We start from the raw sequence: 18239 nt of genomic DNA on the forward strand, positions 1-18239 counted from the left end.
GACTTTCAGGAATGAAAGGGTGCAGAGGCAGAGAACATTCACTCCGCTGGGAGAAACCTATACTACTCTGTTCCACAAATTGAGGCAGTTAGGCCTATTGAGTCCTATGGAGCCCAAATTGCCAAATCCCCTTCCCAAAAATCTGGACCACTCGGTAAGTTGTGAATATTGTTCGGGGGCTCCCGAGCATGATACTGAGAAGTGTTGGAAGTTGAAGACTGCCGTACAAGATTTTATTAACACAAATAGAATCGAGGTCCAGGAGCCAGAGGCACCTAACATCAATCATAACTCGTTGCCGGCACACCATGAAGCCCACATGATCGAACTAGTGCACGAAGGAGGGAAGCTCAAGAAGCCCTCACAAACGGTAATGATGATCCGTGCCAGTCCGAAAGAAAAGTCGATCAGTGGAAAAACGGTAGTACAGTCGGAAAGGGTAGAAGGCAAGCCAGTGGTGGTGATGGGGAAGAGTTCGTCTAGTGTTGCCAAGAATCTAGAGCCGGTCAAAGTAACGGTGCAAGGGATATCAAGCAAGCCAGTAGCCGTGAAGGGGGCATGCATAGGACCAGTTGTTATCAGGCCAGTAATGCAGTTGCCGATAATCAGCGAGAAAGCTGTGCCATGGAGCTACAGTCAAGTAATGGTAATGCATAAGGGGAAGGAAGTTGTGGAGGAAATATGTGAGGCATAGGGGTTAACTCGTTCGAGAAGGTGTTTTGCTCCCGCAGAGTTAAGAAGGGCCAATCCAGTAGCGACAAAGAATCCAGTTACCGAGGAAGAGGCGGAAGAATTTTTAAAGAAAATGAAGGTGCAAGATTACTCCATTGTGGAGCAGTTGAGGAAGACCCCGACACATATCTCATTGTTATCATTGATCCATTCAGACGAGCACCGCCGGGTATTGATGAAAATATTGAACGAAGCCCATGTTCCGGATAAGATGTCTGTGAACCATCTGGAGAAAATAGCAAACAAGATTTTCGAGGTCAACATGGTCACTTTTTCAGACGACGAGTTGCCCATGGAGGATACAGAACATAATAGATCCCTTTATTTGACCGTGAAGTGCAAAGACTCGGTAGTCACTCGAGTACTGATTGATAATGGGTCCAGTGCCAATATCTGTCCTTTGACCACATTGAACAAACTGAAGGTCGATGGTGACAGGATTCACAAGAACAACATCTATGTTCGAGGGTTTGATGGTGGTGGTACAGACACAGTGGGTGACATCATACTTGAATTAACAATTGGTCCAGTCGAGTTCACCATGGAGTTTCAAGTGTTAGATGTGGCAGTGTCATATAATCTTCTGTTGGGGCGACCCTGGATCCACGCCGCCAAAGCAGTGACTTCTACATTACATTAGATGGTCAAATTCGAGTGGGATAGGCAAGAGATCGTAGAACATGGGGAAGACAATGCAAGCGTCGTAAGTGATGCCATCGTACCATTCATAGAGACTGATGATGATAAGGGACCGTGGGTTTACCAGGTTTTCGATACGGTTTTAGTGGACAAAGTTCCCGAAGGTGAAAGCGTCCCACTCCCAAAATAGCAGCTGCAACTGTCATGGTAGCCTCGGAGATGTTGAAGAACGGGTTTGTGCCAGGCAAAGGTTTAGGGGCTGATCTTCAGGTTATTGTTCAGCCGGTTTCTTTGCCCAAAAATCTGGATACCTTTGGGTTGGGGTTCAAGCCTACAGCAGCGGATGTGAGACGGGCCTGCAAGTTGAAGAAAAGAGTCTGGGTCCTTCCCAAGCCAATCCCGCGCCTATCCAGATCATTTGTCAGAGCAGGTATCAGAAAGTTGTTGGTCCCGAAAGTTCTCGGACCACTGATTGGGCCAGATGGAGATTTGAATGAGGGCTTTGAAAGGTTGTTCGCCGATGTCAACATGATAAAAGCTGGAGAAGGGTCCAGTAGGTTAGATGTACAGTTTGTGGGGCCTGGGGCAAATATCAACAATAGGATGACTACTCCTCTTCCTACCCGGAGGGAGTCTTGGTAGTGGGCTCTAATTTTTCTTTCTTGTTTTTTTGGATTATTACAGGGTTGTAATCCAGTTTTGTTTTGTATTCGGCAAAGTGTGAAACTCTGTTATCCCGTATTTTAATAAAGCGAAAGCTTTTCTCTTCTTATTTTGTTTTTATTTTGTTTTCTTCTTTTCTCTTTCTGAACAGTTCTATTTATATTGGTTCTAATGACATGGAATGCACAACGGATCTTCAACCTAGTCTAAAAAATCAATCTGATTCCGAACTAATTGTACAAGAGGTCGATTATAATGATGAATCGGAATACGATGAGGATGAAGCCTTCGAAGAGATAAATAGAGAGTTAAGCCAGTTTGAAGAGAAATCCAAGCCCAACTTAAATGACACAGAAGCCATCAATTTAGGGGATGCAGATGATATCAGGGAAATTAAAATAAGCATCCACATTGCACCGAATATCAGAGAAGAACTAATCAAAGCACTTATTGAGTTCAAAGACATTTTTGCATGGTTGTATGATGACATGCCGGGGTTAAGCACGTATTTAGTGGTTCACAAATTGCCCATTAACCCGACATGCCCTCCCGTCAAACAAAAATTGAGGAAGTTCAAAACAGACATGAGTGTGAAGATTAAAGAAGAAGTAACCAAGCAGCTGCAAGCAAAGGTTATTCGGGTCACTTGATATCCTGATTGGTTGACTAATGTGGTGCTAGTGTCAAAGAAAGATGGGAAGATCAGGGTGTGTGTCGATTACTGCAATCTGAATAGGGCAAGCCCAAAGGATAACTTTCCATTACCCAACATCCATATCTTGATCGATAATTGTGTCGGACGTGAGATCGGGTCTTTTGTGGATTGCTATGCTGGGTATCATCAGATTCTGATGGATGAAGAAGATGTGGAAAAGACAGCTTTCATTACGCCGTGGGGGACTTATTGCTACCGGGTAATGCCATTTGGTTTGAAGAATGCTGGGGCAACATACATGAGAGCAATGACTACTGTGTTTCATGACATGATACACAAAGATATTGAGGTATACATGGACGATATGATCATAAATTCCAAGCATCAGGAAGACCACGTAGCAGACCTAAGGAAGTTTTTCCAAAGACTTCGAAGGTACAATATTAAGCTCAACCCGACCAAATGTGCATTTGGTGTTCCATCTGGAAAGCTGTTGGGATTCATCGTCAGTCGGCAAGGCATTGAGTTGGACCCATCAAAGATCAAATCCATCCAAGATTTGCCACCGCCGAAGAACAAGACAGAAGTAATGAGTCTGTTGGGAAGGTTGAATTATATCAGCAGGTTTATTGCTCAACTCACAGCAACTTGTGAACCCATTTTTCGGCTATTGAAGAAAGATGTTGCGGTAGAATGGACGGAAGAATGTCAGGAAGCATTTGACCAAATCAAAGAATATTTATCAAATTCACCTGTGTTGGTTCCACCTGAGCCGGGAAGACCGTTAATTCTTTATCTAACGATCTTGGAGAATTTGTTTGGCTGCGTACTGGGGCAACACGACATTACAGGAAGGAAGGAGCAAGCCATCTATTATCTCAGCAAGAAGTTTACAGGCTATGAGGTTAAGTACACTCAACTCGAGAAGACATGTTGCGCCCTAACTTGGGTGGCCCAGAAATTGAAGCATTATCTGTCATCATATACTACTTATCTCATTTCACGCTTGGATCCACTGAAGTATATTTTCCAGAAGCCTATGCCCACAGGGAGATTGGCGAAATGACAGATATTACTCACAAAATTCGACATCGTCTATGTGACGAGGACGGCCATGAAGGCCCAAGCATTGGCTAATCACTTGACTGAGAATCCTGTTGATGAAGAATACGAGCCCTTGAGGACGTATTTTCCTGATGAAGAAGTGATGCATATAGATGAGTTGGAAATGACCAAGGAACCAGGATGGAAGCTTTTTTCGATGGAGCCGCAAATGCAAAGGGAGTTGGAATAGGAGCGGTACTTATTTCTGAAACAGGGCATCATTATCCTGTTACGGCTCAACTGCATTTCTATTGTACCAATAACATGGATGAGTATGAGGCATGCATTTTGGGTCTACGGCTAGCTGTAGACATGGATGTCCAGGATGTCTTGGTCTTGGGAGACTCGGACCTCCTGGTGCATTAGATTCAGGGTAAATGGGAAATAAGGGATTTGAAGCTCATACCATATAGACAATGTTTGCACGATTTTAGCAAGCGATTTCGGTCAGTGGAGTTCAGACACATCCCAAGAGTTCATAATGAGATTGCCGATGCTTTGGCCACCTTAGCATCAATGTTGCACCACGCAGACAAAATTCATGTTGACCCATTGCATATTCAGGTTCGTGATCATCATGCTTATTGCAACATGTTAGAGGAAGAACTGGATGGCGAACCATGGTTCTATGATGTCAAGGAATACTTCAGGATGGGGATATACCCGGAGCAGGCCACCGGATATCAAAAGAGAGCCATTCAGCGACTGGCAAATGGATTTCCTCAGTGGAGAAGTGTTGTACAAAAAAACACCAGATTTGGGATTGCTGAGATGTATAGATGCTAGTCAAGCCATGACAGTTATGACAAAGGTACATGCTGGAGTTTGTGAGCCAAATATGAGCGGATATGTATTGGCGAAGAAGATTCTTCGAGCAGGGTACTATTGGCTCACTATAGAGCGTGATTGTATTCAGTTTCGTGCGGATATACCATCAGTGTCAAATACACGGAGATCTGATTCAATCTCCGCCGACAGAATTGCATACAATGTCAGCACCATGGCCATTTGTTGCCTGGGGAATGGATGTCATTGGACCTATTAAGCCGACAGCTACCAACGGTCATAGGTTCATTCTGGTGACCATCGATTATTTTACTAAGTGGGTTGAAGCTAAAACTTTCAAGTCGGTAACCAAGAAGGCAGTGGTAGATTTTGTTCATTCCCATATCATCTGTAGATTTAGGATCCCAAAAGTGATCATCACGGACAATGGTGCTAATCTTAACAGTGGTTTGATGAAAGAAGTATGTCAACAGTTCAAGATTACACACCGTAATTCCATACCATATCGTCCCAAGGCGAATGGAGCGGTCGAGGCGGCCAACAAGAACATAAAGAAGATACCGAGGAAGATGGTAGAAGGGTCCAGACAATGACATGAGAAGTTACCATTGGCATTGTTGGGTTATCGCACTACTGTTCGTATTTCAGTAGGTGAAACTCCTTATTTGTTGGTATACGGAACTGAAGTAGTGATACCGACAGAAGTTGAAATTCCATCCCTTCGGATTGTCGTTGAGGCTGAGATTGATGATGACGAGTGGGTCAAAACCCGTTTGGAGCTGTTGAACTTGATTGATGAAAAGAGATTGGCAGTTGTGTGTCATGGCCAGTTATATCAAAAGAGAATGGCAAGAGCATACAACAAAAAGGTGCGTCCCCGAAAGTTTGAAGTGGGCCAGCAAGTGCTGAAACGCATCCTCCCACATCAGGCTGAGGCAAAAGGCAAGTTCGCCCCGAATTGGCAAGGGCCATTCATTGTAACCAGAGTGTTGTCCAATGGCGCTTTATGTTTAACATATATCGAAGGGAAATGCATCGACATGGCTATCAATTCTGACGTAGTTAAGAGATATTATGTATGATTTCTTTTAATTGTAATTGTTATTTGTTTGCATTTGGCATGGTATCAGAGAATGAAATGACAGAGGCAATTTGTTCTTCCATCCAAACACTTCAACCTTTGCTTCCCCTTTTGAGCCTTATTTATTCTTTTATACCCCTTTTTTGGAATCAGTAATGAAAATGAAAGAAAAAGAGAAGATAAAAATAATGATAATAAAGACAAAAGAAAAGTCACAAGAAAAACAAAAGAATTGGGAACTACGTTTGACCTGATTCCTCAAAAAGGATACGTAGGCGCCTCACGGCTCGGTCATAGTGTAATAAAAATAAAAATCCCCAAGCAAGAAACTGGGGCAGAAGTTGTGTTTGTAATTTTGGGAAGGAAGTTTGATTTCAAGAGTTGTAATGTTTTACCCATCAAAATTATTTTGAACCTTTTGATACCACTTTTCTTTTAGCCATACACAAAAACCCATATTGATGTCCAAAAAGACCTCCCGATCAGTATCCGAGAAGTGGCAAGTCATGAAAATGGAAGTCGGGAATAACACTCTGATCCCCCGCAGAGAAGAGGATCATAAGCTGGAAATGAATTGATAGCCGAAAGAATCCCCAGCAGAGAGAGTAATATCGGTAACACTTCAATCCCCAGCTGAAAAAAATAAAATAAAATGAGAGAGTTTTATCGATGAAAACCTCCACAGGCACCATAAGACGACGAAAGTTAAGAGAAATAAAACGAGAGAGTCTTATCGGTGAAAACCTTCACAGGCACCATAAGGCGACGAAAGTTGAGGGAAATGAGAGAGTCTTATTAGTGAAAACCCCTCGAAGGGCACTATGAGGTGATAAAGGGTCAAAAGAGGCAAACAAGATAAGATTGACGGAAAGGATCCGTCGAGGCATCAAGCAGTGCAAAGATGTTGAGTTGACAAAAGAATTGGGCGCCTACATATCCCCAACAAAGTAAGGCCATCAGAAAGATTGATTGATATAAATAGACTAGGTTGGTTAATCCAAAATGCACGACATGATCATTGGGATCGGTTGTACCATTCAGACAAGTTCTTTTCCTTTTTTTTCCTTTTTTTTTCTTCTCCCCAACATTTTTCAGAAAACTATTCTTCTCTTATTTTCTTAAATTCATCATTTTTTATTTTTAAAGACTTTATCTCCCCAGTAGTTTGTTTTTGAAAAGGATTTTCAGAGCTTATTACCAGTTGCCAAGATGGTGCAAAAACACAATGTGGATAGGACGGGCCAAAGATAATGCAATGGAACGAGAAAGACGTTCGTTGCAAGACCAAATGATGGATTGGTCTAGGATTTCGGGGAGAGTACAGAGAAAAGTGGGAAGCAACAATTGGTGAATAAAGAATCGTCAAGAAACAAGAGCAACCCTGGCAGATTATCGACCAAGTTCCAAGAGGGTCGGACAACACGGAGCAGGGAAAGAAGAGAGGGAAAACCATCCCCAGTAGGAATATGATCGCCAGTAGGAATATCATCCCCAACAAATAATCTCATCCCCAACAAGATTTGGTAATGTAATGGAACACAAAGCTGGGAAAGGAGAAAGAGAAAATCATCCCCAGCAGGAGTGGCATGACCATTCACCACGTTTTAAACTAACAAAATTTTTTCTTTGATTTGAAGCAGGGACAGGAAATTTATAGATGATGAAAAGACATCATGATACAAGAAAGATTGTCAAACTGGGGCAGAAAATTTTCTTTCATTTTGAAAATTTTCTGGAAGTCCGGTACCCACTTGGGAAAGAAGCAAGATAACACAAGTTTGGGGAAAAATTGTATCCCCAGTAGTTTTCGGAAGAAGGCCAAACAAGTTTTAAAGGAAGCAATTTCGGAAGGAAGATAACACAAGTCTTAAGGGAAGTAGTTCCAGTGGAAGGAAAGCACCAGCTTTAAGGGAAGTAGTCTTTGAAGGAGGAAAATAACATATTTTTGAATAAAACACTGGTGTTATCCCCAACAGTTTTCAGAGGAATGAAACACCAGTTTTGAGGGAAGAAGTTCTAAAAGAAGATAATTTCAAGTTAGAAGGAAAATGGTTCAGGAGGCAGGAAGGAGCAACAACAATAAAACGCATTTCTTAGAAGTCATTGAAGGCAAGAGCCCGCCTGGAGAATGGAGGTGCTATATTATAAGAAGTAGTTGAAGTCAGGAGCCTGCCTAGAGAATGGAGGTATTACATTTTGAGTTGTAGCTGAAGTCAGGAGCTCGCCTGAAGAATGGAGGTTGTTGTCATTTCAAGTTGAAGTTGAAGTCAGGAGCCCGCCTGGAGAATGGAGGTTGTTGTCATTTCAAGTTGAAGTTGAAGTCAGGAACCCGCCTGGAGAATGGAGGTGTTATATTTTTGAGTTGTAGTCGAAGTCAGGAGCCCGCCTGAAAAATGGAGGTGTTATATTTTTTAAGTTGTAGTCGAAGTCAGGAGCCCGCCTGGAGAATAGAGGTGTTATATTTTTAAGGAGTTGTTGAAGTCAGGAGCCCGCCTGGAGAATAGAGGTGTTATGTTTTTAAGAAATTGTTGAGGTCAGGAACCCGCCTGGAGAATGGAGGTGTTATATTTTTTTAGTTGTAGTCGAAGTCAGGAGCCCGCCTGAAAAATGGAGGTGTTATATTTTTTGAGTTGTAGTCAAAGTCAGGAGCCCGCTTGGAGAATAGAGGTGTTATATTTTTAGGAAGTTGTTGAAGTTAGGAGCCCGTCTGGAGAATGAAGGTGTTTATTTTTAAGAAGTTGTTGAAGTCAGAAGCCCGCCTAGAGAATGGAGGTGTTATGTTTTTAAGAAATTTTTGAGGTCAGGAGCCCGCCCGGAGAATGAAAGTATTATATTCTGGAGAAATAGTTGCTGTTGAAGTCAGGAGCCCGCCTGGAGAATGGAGGCTGCATTATCTTTAAATTGCTGTTGAAGTCAGGAGCCCGCCTGGAGAATGGAGGCCGTATTATCTTTTAAAGTCAAGTTGGAGTCAGGAGCCCGCCTGTAGAACAGAGGAGTAAATTTCAAAACGAAGTCAGGAGCCCGCCTGTAGAACAAAGGAATAAATTTCAAGTTTGAAGTCAGGAGCCCGCCTGTAGCACAGAGGACTACACTCAATTTCAAGTCAAGAGTCAGTAAAGCGGAGGGTTACAACAAAATATCCCCAACATAAATTCCGCTGCAGAAATCAGAAGGAAGGCTACAAGAGCAAGTTTGAAGATAGATAAGATGTTGTAATCCCTAGTTTAGTCTAGCTTCTTGTCTTCTTTTAGCACGGTATAATAAGGAGGTCAGAAAGCAGTAGTAACAACATGCAGCAGTAGTAACAGCAAAATTACAGCTTCATGGTAGTCCCAGCTACCGAAACTTCCCGAACTACATTGACCTGATTCCCCTTTAGCGAGGGATATGTAGGAAACCTTTGAAGCAGAGGTTCGGTCAAATCTTTCAAAAATGTTTCACACGGAGTAGCCGAACGGGCAAAAATCGCTCGTATACGCTCACTTTATCTTTGCACGAAAACTCTTCGTGTTTCCGGACAAAGAGGGGCAGCTGTGAGCACGTGATTTTTGCCCTACGAGAACTACTCCCAAAAATTCAAAATAAAATAGTTTTGTGTTGTTTGTGATTTATTTGTATTTTTGTCCGTGCGTGTTTATTTCTACTTTAATTAAGAAAGATACAAAAATAGGTGTTGCATGTGCATTTAGGATTTAATTTTACAATCAGGAATTAATGAAAATCACAAAAATGTGTATTTTTTTGCATTTTTAGCATTTAATGTCCGATTATGTGATTGTGTTTTAATTAGTGTTTGATTTTAGATTTTACTTATTATTAAGAGTCAATTAGTATTTTTTTTAGCTAATTTTGGTTTTTGATTTAATCTAGGATTTTGTTTGTAAAATAGAAATTAAAAAGGAAAATAAAAGAAAATTAAGAAATGAAGAATAAAGAATAAATTCGGAACTGGGCCGACTTTTTAAAATCAAAATCAGGCCCAAACAGATGCCCAGACCGGTCCAAATCTCACCGACGTTCGAACGATGTCGTTTCAACGACAATCAATCACAGCCGTTGATCCTTCATGATCCAACGGCTCAAAAGCCGTCTCCCTTACCCATTCCTTGGCCCGACCCATTACCCGATTCAAACCGACCCCTACTTAAACCAAACGACGTCGTATTGGTTAATCTCCTTGATCCTAGCCGTTGATCTTAATTGATCTAACGGCCGGGATTAAATTCCCCACATGGTATATATTTCTAAATCCTACCCTGCCCCCTAAACCAAACCCCCCCTCGCCCCATCGTCTCTCTTAGACCTCTCAGAGACGACCCCTCGAAACCCTAGAGCAGCCACCCCGCCCCTTCGCCGTAAACCCGGCGGCTCCGGCTCCGATGGCCATGTAAATAACACCCCTTGACCACCTGACCCTCCCCTCCACAAATCCACACTCGGCTTGCTTCGAATCATCCCCGAGCTTCTCAAATCTTCAATCGGAGAATCAGCCTAAAACCTCACCTCCTCCGATGACTACCAAATTCACACCCCTGAACCTTCTAACCACCCTCACACAAATCCCTACCCCTTTAACCTCGAATCATCCCGGTTCGTTTCGAATCTTCAGTTGAAGATTCGAGAAAAACCCTAAACTACCCAACCAACCCCAAGTTCACACCCCAGCTCTACCTGACCTCTTTCGTTCCCAAACAACCCCTACCGTGGCTCGAATCTTACTAGAACTGGTCGGATTTTAAATCGATTAAAGACCCCTAGGAGGATCAAACCTAGAGCCGGTCCGAGTGAAGGGGAAATTTGAGGTTCCTAATCTACTTCAGTCGAGTGTTTTCAGTCGTGAACACTACGGACCTCAAAAATTCGAGTCAAAGTGAAAGGGGAACTGTTTGGAGTTTCAGCCTGTAATTTTGAGGTATTTGTCTTCTTTTTCTTTTCCATTTTTGTTGTTTATCCGTTTGAGCCTCGTTGTATTTCATCATCCCTTTAATTTATTTCTCTCCTCTTTCAGACCTTTTTTTTTCGGTCCAATTTTCTTCTGATTGATTAACATACGTTATAAATAGTTTCGTTGATTAATCCGTTCATGTTTGTAGTTTAGTAGTTCTCGTCAATTTGTTTTGGTTTGGTAATTGGTGTTGACTCGTTAATTTCAGTCACTTGTTGAAGTTAGTCAGGTTGTCGATTTGTTTTTAAACATTTCTGATTTTCGCATTCATTAAAATTAAGTTTGTCCGGTCGCTAAAATTAAGGATTAGTTCATCACAATGTTTGAATCACTTAGTCGTTCGTCACATTGTTTTTAATTGCTTGGTCATTTGAAATGTTTTGAATTGCTTGGTCAGTTGAACTGCTTCGTCACAACTGTTGTTTTGGTTGTCACCTGAACCTACTGTGTCATGCCCTGTAAGGGTGTTCTGATTCATTAAAAGCCTTGGCCTTTATTTTGTTGCTATTTGATTCAAGCCTAAGCAATTGATGAATCGAATCATACTGTTTAGGGTCTAAAATGAATCTGACATTGGTTTGAATTCAGTATTGGTATGATAATGTCAACTAGATAGTAGTGAGTCATAAGGTTGCATTCAGAACTTATGAGAATTGGTTATAGCTGCAATTTCAGGGACTCTAGGAGGGTATTTTGGGATTTAAAAGGTTTGAGAATGGCCTAAATTTAGTGGTCTGACAGTAGGGTACTAAAGTACCAATAAACTAATGAATTGTTTAGTAATAGTGAGGAACAAGGCTTAATGGCATGAGATGTTGATTAAATAAGTTAAGTCACCCATAACCTTGGATTAAAAAAAGAGAAAAACATGTAGTAGTGGCTGTCAGGGAATATCATGGGCAGAAACACTCTCTTAATTAGCTGAATGCTCCTAAGAGCTAAAGGGTTAAAAAAGTTTGGCTATAAAGGAGAGGAGCTGGACACAATTAAAAAAGGAGAGAGAACATTCTGGAAATCTTAAGGGTGTTGAACATTCTGAAAAACTAGAAGAGAGTTTTAAGAGTTAGTCTAGTTAAACTAGTGCTATCCCATTGAAACTGAAAAGAGCTTCAGCTTTAACTGTGGAGTTGTATTTTCGAGTTTTTCTTGATTACTGAATTCTAGGGGTGTTTCTGCTTGTGTTTTGATTGATATTTGGTTGCTATCAAGCTGTTTTGGGGTCAGTTACTGGGTGTTTGTGTTGCTGTTGGTATTGCTGGGAATTTTAACTGGTTTCCTGAGTCGCTGCTGGTTATCTTTTGTTGCATTGCTGTTGCAACTGATGTTTGCTACTGCTGCTGCTGACCTTCCTCTCTTCTTCTTCCCCATTGTATTCCTTCCAGGTACACATTTGTACACTCTTGGCTTGAAGCGAAATGAAGTGTTGACCAGGCTTTGTTCCTGTTGAATTCCTCCTGTTTAGATTTGTGCTCGAATAGAGTTTTCCTTTCTTTGTCTAAATATGTAGTTGACTGATTAATGAGTCATAGGGTTGCATATGTATAATGTTTAGTTTTCTGTAATAAGACTGGTTCGTGTAAATGTACCTAACTGGACTGTATCTAGACCATGTGAGCTACCGTTTTTCCAAGTTTTTTTTGGATTCAAATGAATTGAAGGTATCATCATATAGGTTCAAAGCTAACGAAATGGTTACTTGAATAATGTTAGCCTAACGTCAATTTTCAAATACTGAGGTATTTTCGACAGTTGTAAAAAGAGTTCAAAAATGGCTTGGTATTACATTTGGTTCTTCTAATAACCCATTCATCTAATAATGTTAGTTTAAATTAATCAAAGAATAGTTAGTTTGTTTTGATATTACTGTGTGTCAATCTCGTGTTCAATTCATAATCTCAACTTTAGTATTATTAACTAATAGAACAAGGAACGATACAATCTCCCTTTGAGCAAGCTCGGTTGCAATTTTTCGTTTGCATTTGTCTTAATCTAATAACTAATAAGAGGCACGAGCTTATAAAACATGTAACTAATTAGGACTTCTTCTCTTTTATTTTAGAGACGAACTTAATAGAAAAATGTAGTCACTTTAGGATTGTCCTTTTAAAATAAACGAGATGAGCCTCGCCTAGTAAAACGCATAGATTGCGGGGCCCTCACAAATGTATGTATTAATTACTTAGAACTCGGGATCGGCCGCTTAGCGAACTTCACGGCCTTTTCCCCAAAATAACCACGCGTTAATCTCTTTAGGCGCGTACTTTAAATAACATTACCTTCTCAAATTCGGGTGCACATTTATGTGACCCAAATCCAAATCCCAACGGAGTCGAAATGTGTTGACAACCACGGGTACATTGATGTGACGTGGTTCGAGATACGTCTTCACAACGTTGCAATTCTCCGTTAAAATAATAATGATAATAATAAAAGCGATAAAGAGTTAAAACTTGCATATAAGCTCATAATTGTTAAAGTCAGATAAATAAGCCGAATGTGATAGTTGAGCGACCGTGCTAGAACCACGGAACTCGGGAATGTCTAACACCTTCTCTCGGGTTAACAGAATTCCTTGTCCGGATTTCTGGTTCACGGACTGTAATACAAAGTTAATTTTTCCTCGATTCGGGATTCAACCGGTGACTTGGGACACCATAAATCTCCCAAGTGGCGACTATGAATTAAATAATAAATACCGTTTCGATTGTCCTTTAATTGGAAAAACTCCCTTTACGCCCCTTTGCGGGGTGTAGGTAAAAAGGAGGTGTGACAGGATGTTTCCAGCAGATGTGTACTTCTCTACCTCCTTCTTTAGCAGCTCCACTGAATCTTTTGAGGCCTGAGTCTTCTTCATCTTCTTCACTTGCTTGCCCAGATCCTTAATAACCTTTCCATGTGTATCCAAAGTTACCAGGATCTTCTTCTGGTTGTCCAAATGATCCTTCAATAAATCCTCCATTGATGGAGGTACCTGAAACTGTATTGGGGCTGACTGTTCTGCTACTGTACTGGATAAGACAAACAACTTTGATGTAGCTGCCTACATCCAGTTGTTGATGCTGAATAATGTCTAAGAGACCTGTAGTGTAGTCTGAGGATAAGTGGAAGACGAGGGCACAGATAATGGTACAATGATGGATGCCCTGGATGAAGGAGGAGGCATGGCAGCTGAAGATCCTGCTGCTGTGGAAGGCTATGAATCGGTGATCACTACCCTTGGCTCTTCAGACTGGCCAGTGGAGGTAATGGCTTTACCCTTTTCTTTAGGGTCATCTGTTCCTTAGAGGCTATACCAGGAAAAAGGCTTTTTAGGCTTTACCTTTGTGTCATAGTGCTTCTTCTCAACCCCTTGGTCCTCGAAATACATAGTGAGGAAGTTGAGGTAGGGATAAGATCTTTCCTCTTTTCCAACTGCCTTGGATATATGGTAGTACATGAGGTTCCCCACATTGATTGGATACCCCGCCATGATGGAAGCTATCAAGATTTCCTGGGTGAGTAGGAGGACATTATCATGCTGACACGGGTCCAGATGGTTGCATACAAATGTGGACCACCCTTTGGCTTCAAAGCTGAGGGTGTTTCTGGCTATTGGGACTCCAGCTGTGAGCCATGCCGATGTCGTCCCTGGAATAGCTAATATCTTGGCTAGCAATGGATGGGATGCTTCATCTAGGGCTAGCTTCTCCAAGTATTGCACGCTTCCACATCCTCAAAACTGGCATATTCGTTCAAAGTACGGCCATCAAACCGGATCCTCAAGTTCTTGACCTTTGTCACAGTGGTGCCCTTTTTTATGTGGGCAACACTGGCGTATGACTCTTTGACAAGGTACTCATTCGCATCCGACACTTTACTGGTGAAGAACTTCCACCCTTTTCTCTCCTTAAACTACCTATCGACATTTAGATTATGGGGAAGTAGGTCTCTCTCTATGAACTGTCACTCAAGGGTGAGCGACCTTTGGGACCAACATTCCTGGAACTTCAGATATGCTTTCTCGCTCACAAATCTATCAGCCCACACCTCGGGCTTTTTGGACCTGTCCAACCCTCCCACATTGGTATCACCCCCTCTCCCGTCATCCTTATCAACATTAATAGGGGCAGCTGGTGAGGCTGATGTTGTAGTAGGTGGGGAAGATGGTGCCGAAGCCTCACTACCTCCCTCTGAGCCATCAGACGACTCAGAAGAGGAGGTAGGTTCATCAACTAAATGAAGTCTCTCCGGGAATTATGTGGGGACATGTGTTGGCACGGAGTCTCCTTTTGAAGCTTCCCGGGAAGGGACATACTCACTGGTGTCTGAATGGTCCGTGACTTTATCTGCAGCTTTGATGGAGGCTCTTAACTTGCCGATAGTTTTTTGCACTGATAGGGGTAACTTAGTCTTGCCTTAACCCCTGCCTCGGGAGGGTTCTGCCCTCCCTTTGGATGTATCACCTCTACCTCTGGAACGAACCATTGTCTGCAACACACAAGCAGTGAAATATATTCAGAAAAAAGGCTTCAAGCATGTGTTAAAACAATACAAATGAAATGCAATACTGCTTCTCAGCATAGGGCCCCGTGGACCGCGTAAAAGTGAGTGAGGCGGCGAAATGCCCATCGCGGACCGCATAAAAGTGAACGCGGCCGCGAAGAGGTCAGGCTCAAACTACTGACTCTCTGTATTTGCTCAACCACGGACCGCAAAAAATGGAACACAGCTGTAAATGACCCATTGCAGATTGCGTAAAAGTAAACGCGGCTGCAGAGGCAAATTATAAGCTCTCTGATGTTTAGAAGTGCAGACTACAAAAACATGGATGCAGCCGTGAAGGACTAACCATGCACCGCAGAAAATTGATCATGACAGCGAAGGCTAAACAACCCCCAATGCTTCTATGGTAGGGTATCGTGGACCGCGAAGTTTTGGATGCGGCTGCATACCCTATCGCGGACCGCGAAAAAAGGACCGCGGCCACGAATTTTAAGTGAGATTGGCACTGAAGAACACTGATAACTAGGGTTTCACTAATTGTGAAAAAATTAGAGCAATTATACATGCAATGTTACTAACCCCATCCTCCATTAGTCATACAAACACTACCCACATGTATTTAGGCAACATTGAGGCATTAATTAGACATTATGGCATGAATTTAACCCTAACTAAAAAGAAAAATTGAAATAAAGAGAAAAGAAAAAGAAAAAGATAAAATCAAATCATTGAAATGAGCATACCAGTTGTATAATGTGGTAGGAAATCTACACTTTATGAGAATAAGATGAGAATGAGAGCAAGGAGAGATGAACAATTGTTTTAGGTGAGTTTGAACAGTCAGAGTTTATAAAGTGTAAAATAAGGTAAGAAGTCCTATTTATACTTAGGCCCAGGGGATCCACCGCCTTACCTGAGTGAGGCCACGAAATTTTATCGCGGTCCGCACTCGTTACCTTTTTGAAGAGCTGCTTCAAACACAATGACGCGGTCCGCGAAATATTGACTGCGGCCGCCAAATTTCTGCGGTCCGTGCAAATGTGAACGCGGCCGCAACAAATAAAGGGATTTTGATAGGCCAACTTTAGAGAGTTAGCATTTTGCTCAATTCAACTACGCCACCGCATTCAGAATAGTGCGACCGCAAAGTGTTCACGCGGTCCGCGAAATTTTGGGCGCGGTCTGCGAAATTTTGGGCGCGGTCTGCGAACTCTTGTCACTTAGCCAACTTTCTCCATTGTCAATTTTCCACACTACACAACCAATTCCTACACACACTTCACAACCAGTTAGTCCAAAACAATGCGTAATCTAAGAAGAAAAGAAAAACACATGGGTTGCCTCCCAAGAAGCGCCTAATTTAACATCGCGACATGACGCATGTTACCATTTTTCACTTGAACTGGATCAATGCCACAACGTGGCCATTATCAACCTTACCAGGGTAGTGCTTCACTCGGTGCCCATTGACTCTAAAGATTATTTTTTAAATCTAGAGCACCAAAAGGAGTTACATGCACCACTTCAAAGGGACCACTCCACTTTGACTTCAGCTTTTCCGTAAACATCCGTAACCGAGAGTTGAATAAGATAACAAGGTAACCTTTTTTGAATTCTTTGTTCCAGATATACTTATCATGTAAGTATTTCATCTTGTCCTTATATAAGGACGAACTGGAGTAAGCATGGAACCATAACTCATCAAGTCCATTCAATTGCTCCACCCGAAGATTGGGAGCCACATCCCACTCTAGGTTCAACTTCTTCAACACCAACATGGCCTAATGCTCTAATTCCACTGGGAGGTGACATGCTTTCCCAAATGCCAACCGATACGGAGACATACCAATTGGAGTCTTGTAAGCTGTTCTATAGGCCCATAAACCATCGTCAACTTTCCTTGACCAATCAGTTCGGTTTGCATTGACAATCTTAGATAGAATACTCTTGATCTCCCTGTTGGAGACCTCAACCTGTCCACTTGCCTGGGTGTGATAGGGAGTTGACACCTTGTGAGTGACACCATACTTGGAGAGTAAAGTGTCAAAGGCTTTGTTACAAAAATGAGAACCCCCATCACTAATAATGGCCCTTGGGGTACCGAACCTTGTGAATATATTTTTCTTCAAGAAAGCCACCACACTCTGTGCTTTATTATTGGGCAAAGCCACAGATTCAACCCTTTTGGAAACGTATACCACGATAACAAGAATATAGGTGTTCCCATATGAACTCACAAATGGACCCATAAATTCGATGCCTCATACATCAAAAATATCAATCTCAAGGATGGTGGTGAGAGGCATCTCATTCTTCTTGGAAATTCCACCAGCTCTTTGGCAATCATTACACCTCTTAACAAGCTTGCTAGCATCTTTGTACAAGGTAGGCCAATAGAATCAACAGCTTAGGACCTTTGTAGAAGTTCTCGCCCCACGATGGTGACCACCATAAGGTGAGGAATGACAAGCCTCAAGACTACCTCATTGCTCTTTTTCTGGAACACATCTCTAGATTACACCATGGGTGCAAATTTTGAAAAGATATGGCTCATCCCAATAATAATCCAAGCAGTCCCGTTTGAGCTTCTTCCTTTGGTTTGAAGAGAACTCATTCGGGATAATTCCGCTCACAATATAGTTAGCCACATCGGCAAACAAAGGCATCACGGTCAAAGACATGGAACAGAGTTGTTCATCCAGAAACAAATCATTAATTTCAAGGCCATCATGGGGCCTCCCCTCCTCTTTCAAATGGGACAAGTGGTCCGCCACTTGATTCTCACTCCCTTTTCGGTCTATGATTTCAAGATCAAACTCTTGTAGAGAAGTACCCACCTCATCAATCTAGCCTTTGAGTCCTTCTTACTCATCAAATAACGAAGCGCCGCATGATCAGTGTGAACAATCACTTTGGTACCCATGAGGTACGGGAAAAACTTTTCCATAGCAAAGACAATGGATAAGAGTTCTTTCTCGGTCACCGTATAGTTTACTTGGGCATCGTTCATGGTCTTACTACCATAGTAGACCGGATGGAATATCTTATTGATTCTTTGCCCCAACACCGCTGCTACCGCTACATCACTAGCATCACACATGAGCTCAAATGGTAAGCTCCAAGTTGGTACGGTAATGATGGGAGTGGTAGTC

Source organism: Nicotiana sylvestris, chromosome 1, assembly GCF_000393655.2.
Source record: "Nicotiana sylvestris chromosome 1, ASM39365v2, whole genome shotgun sequence".
NCBI lineage: Eukaryota > Viridiplantae > Streptophyta > Magnoliopsida > Solanales > Solanaceae > Nicotiana > Nicotiana sylvestris.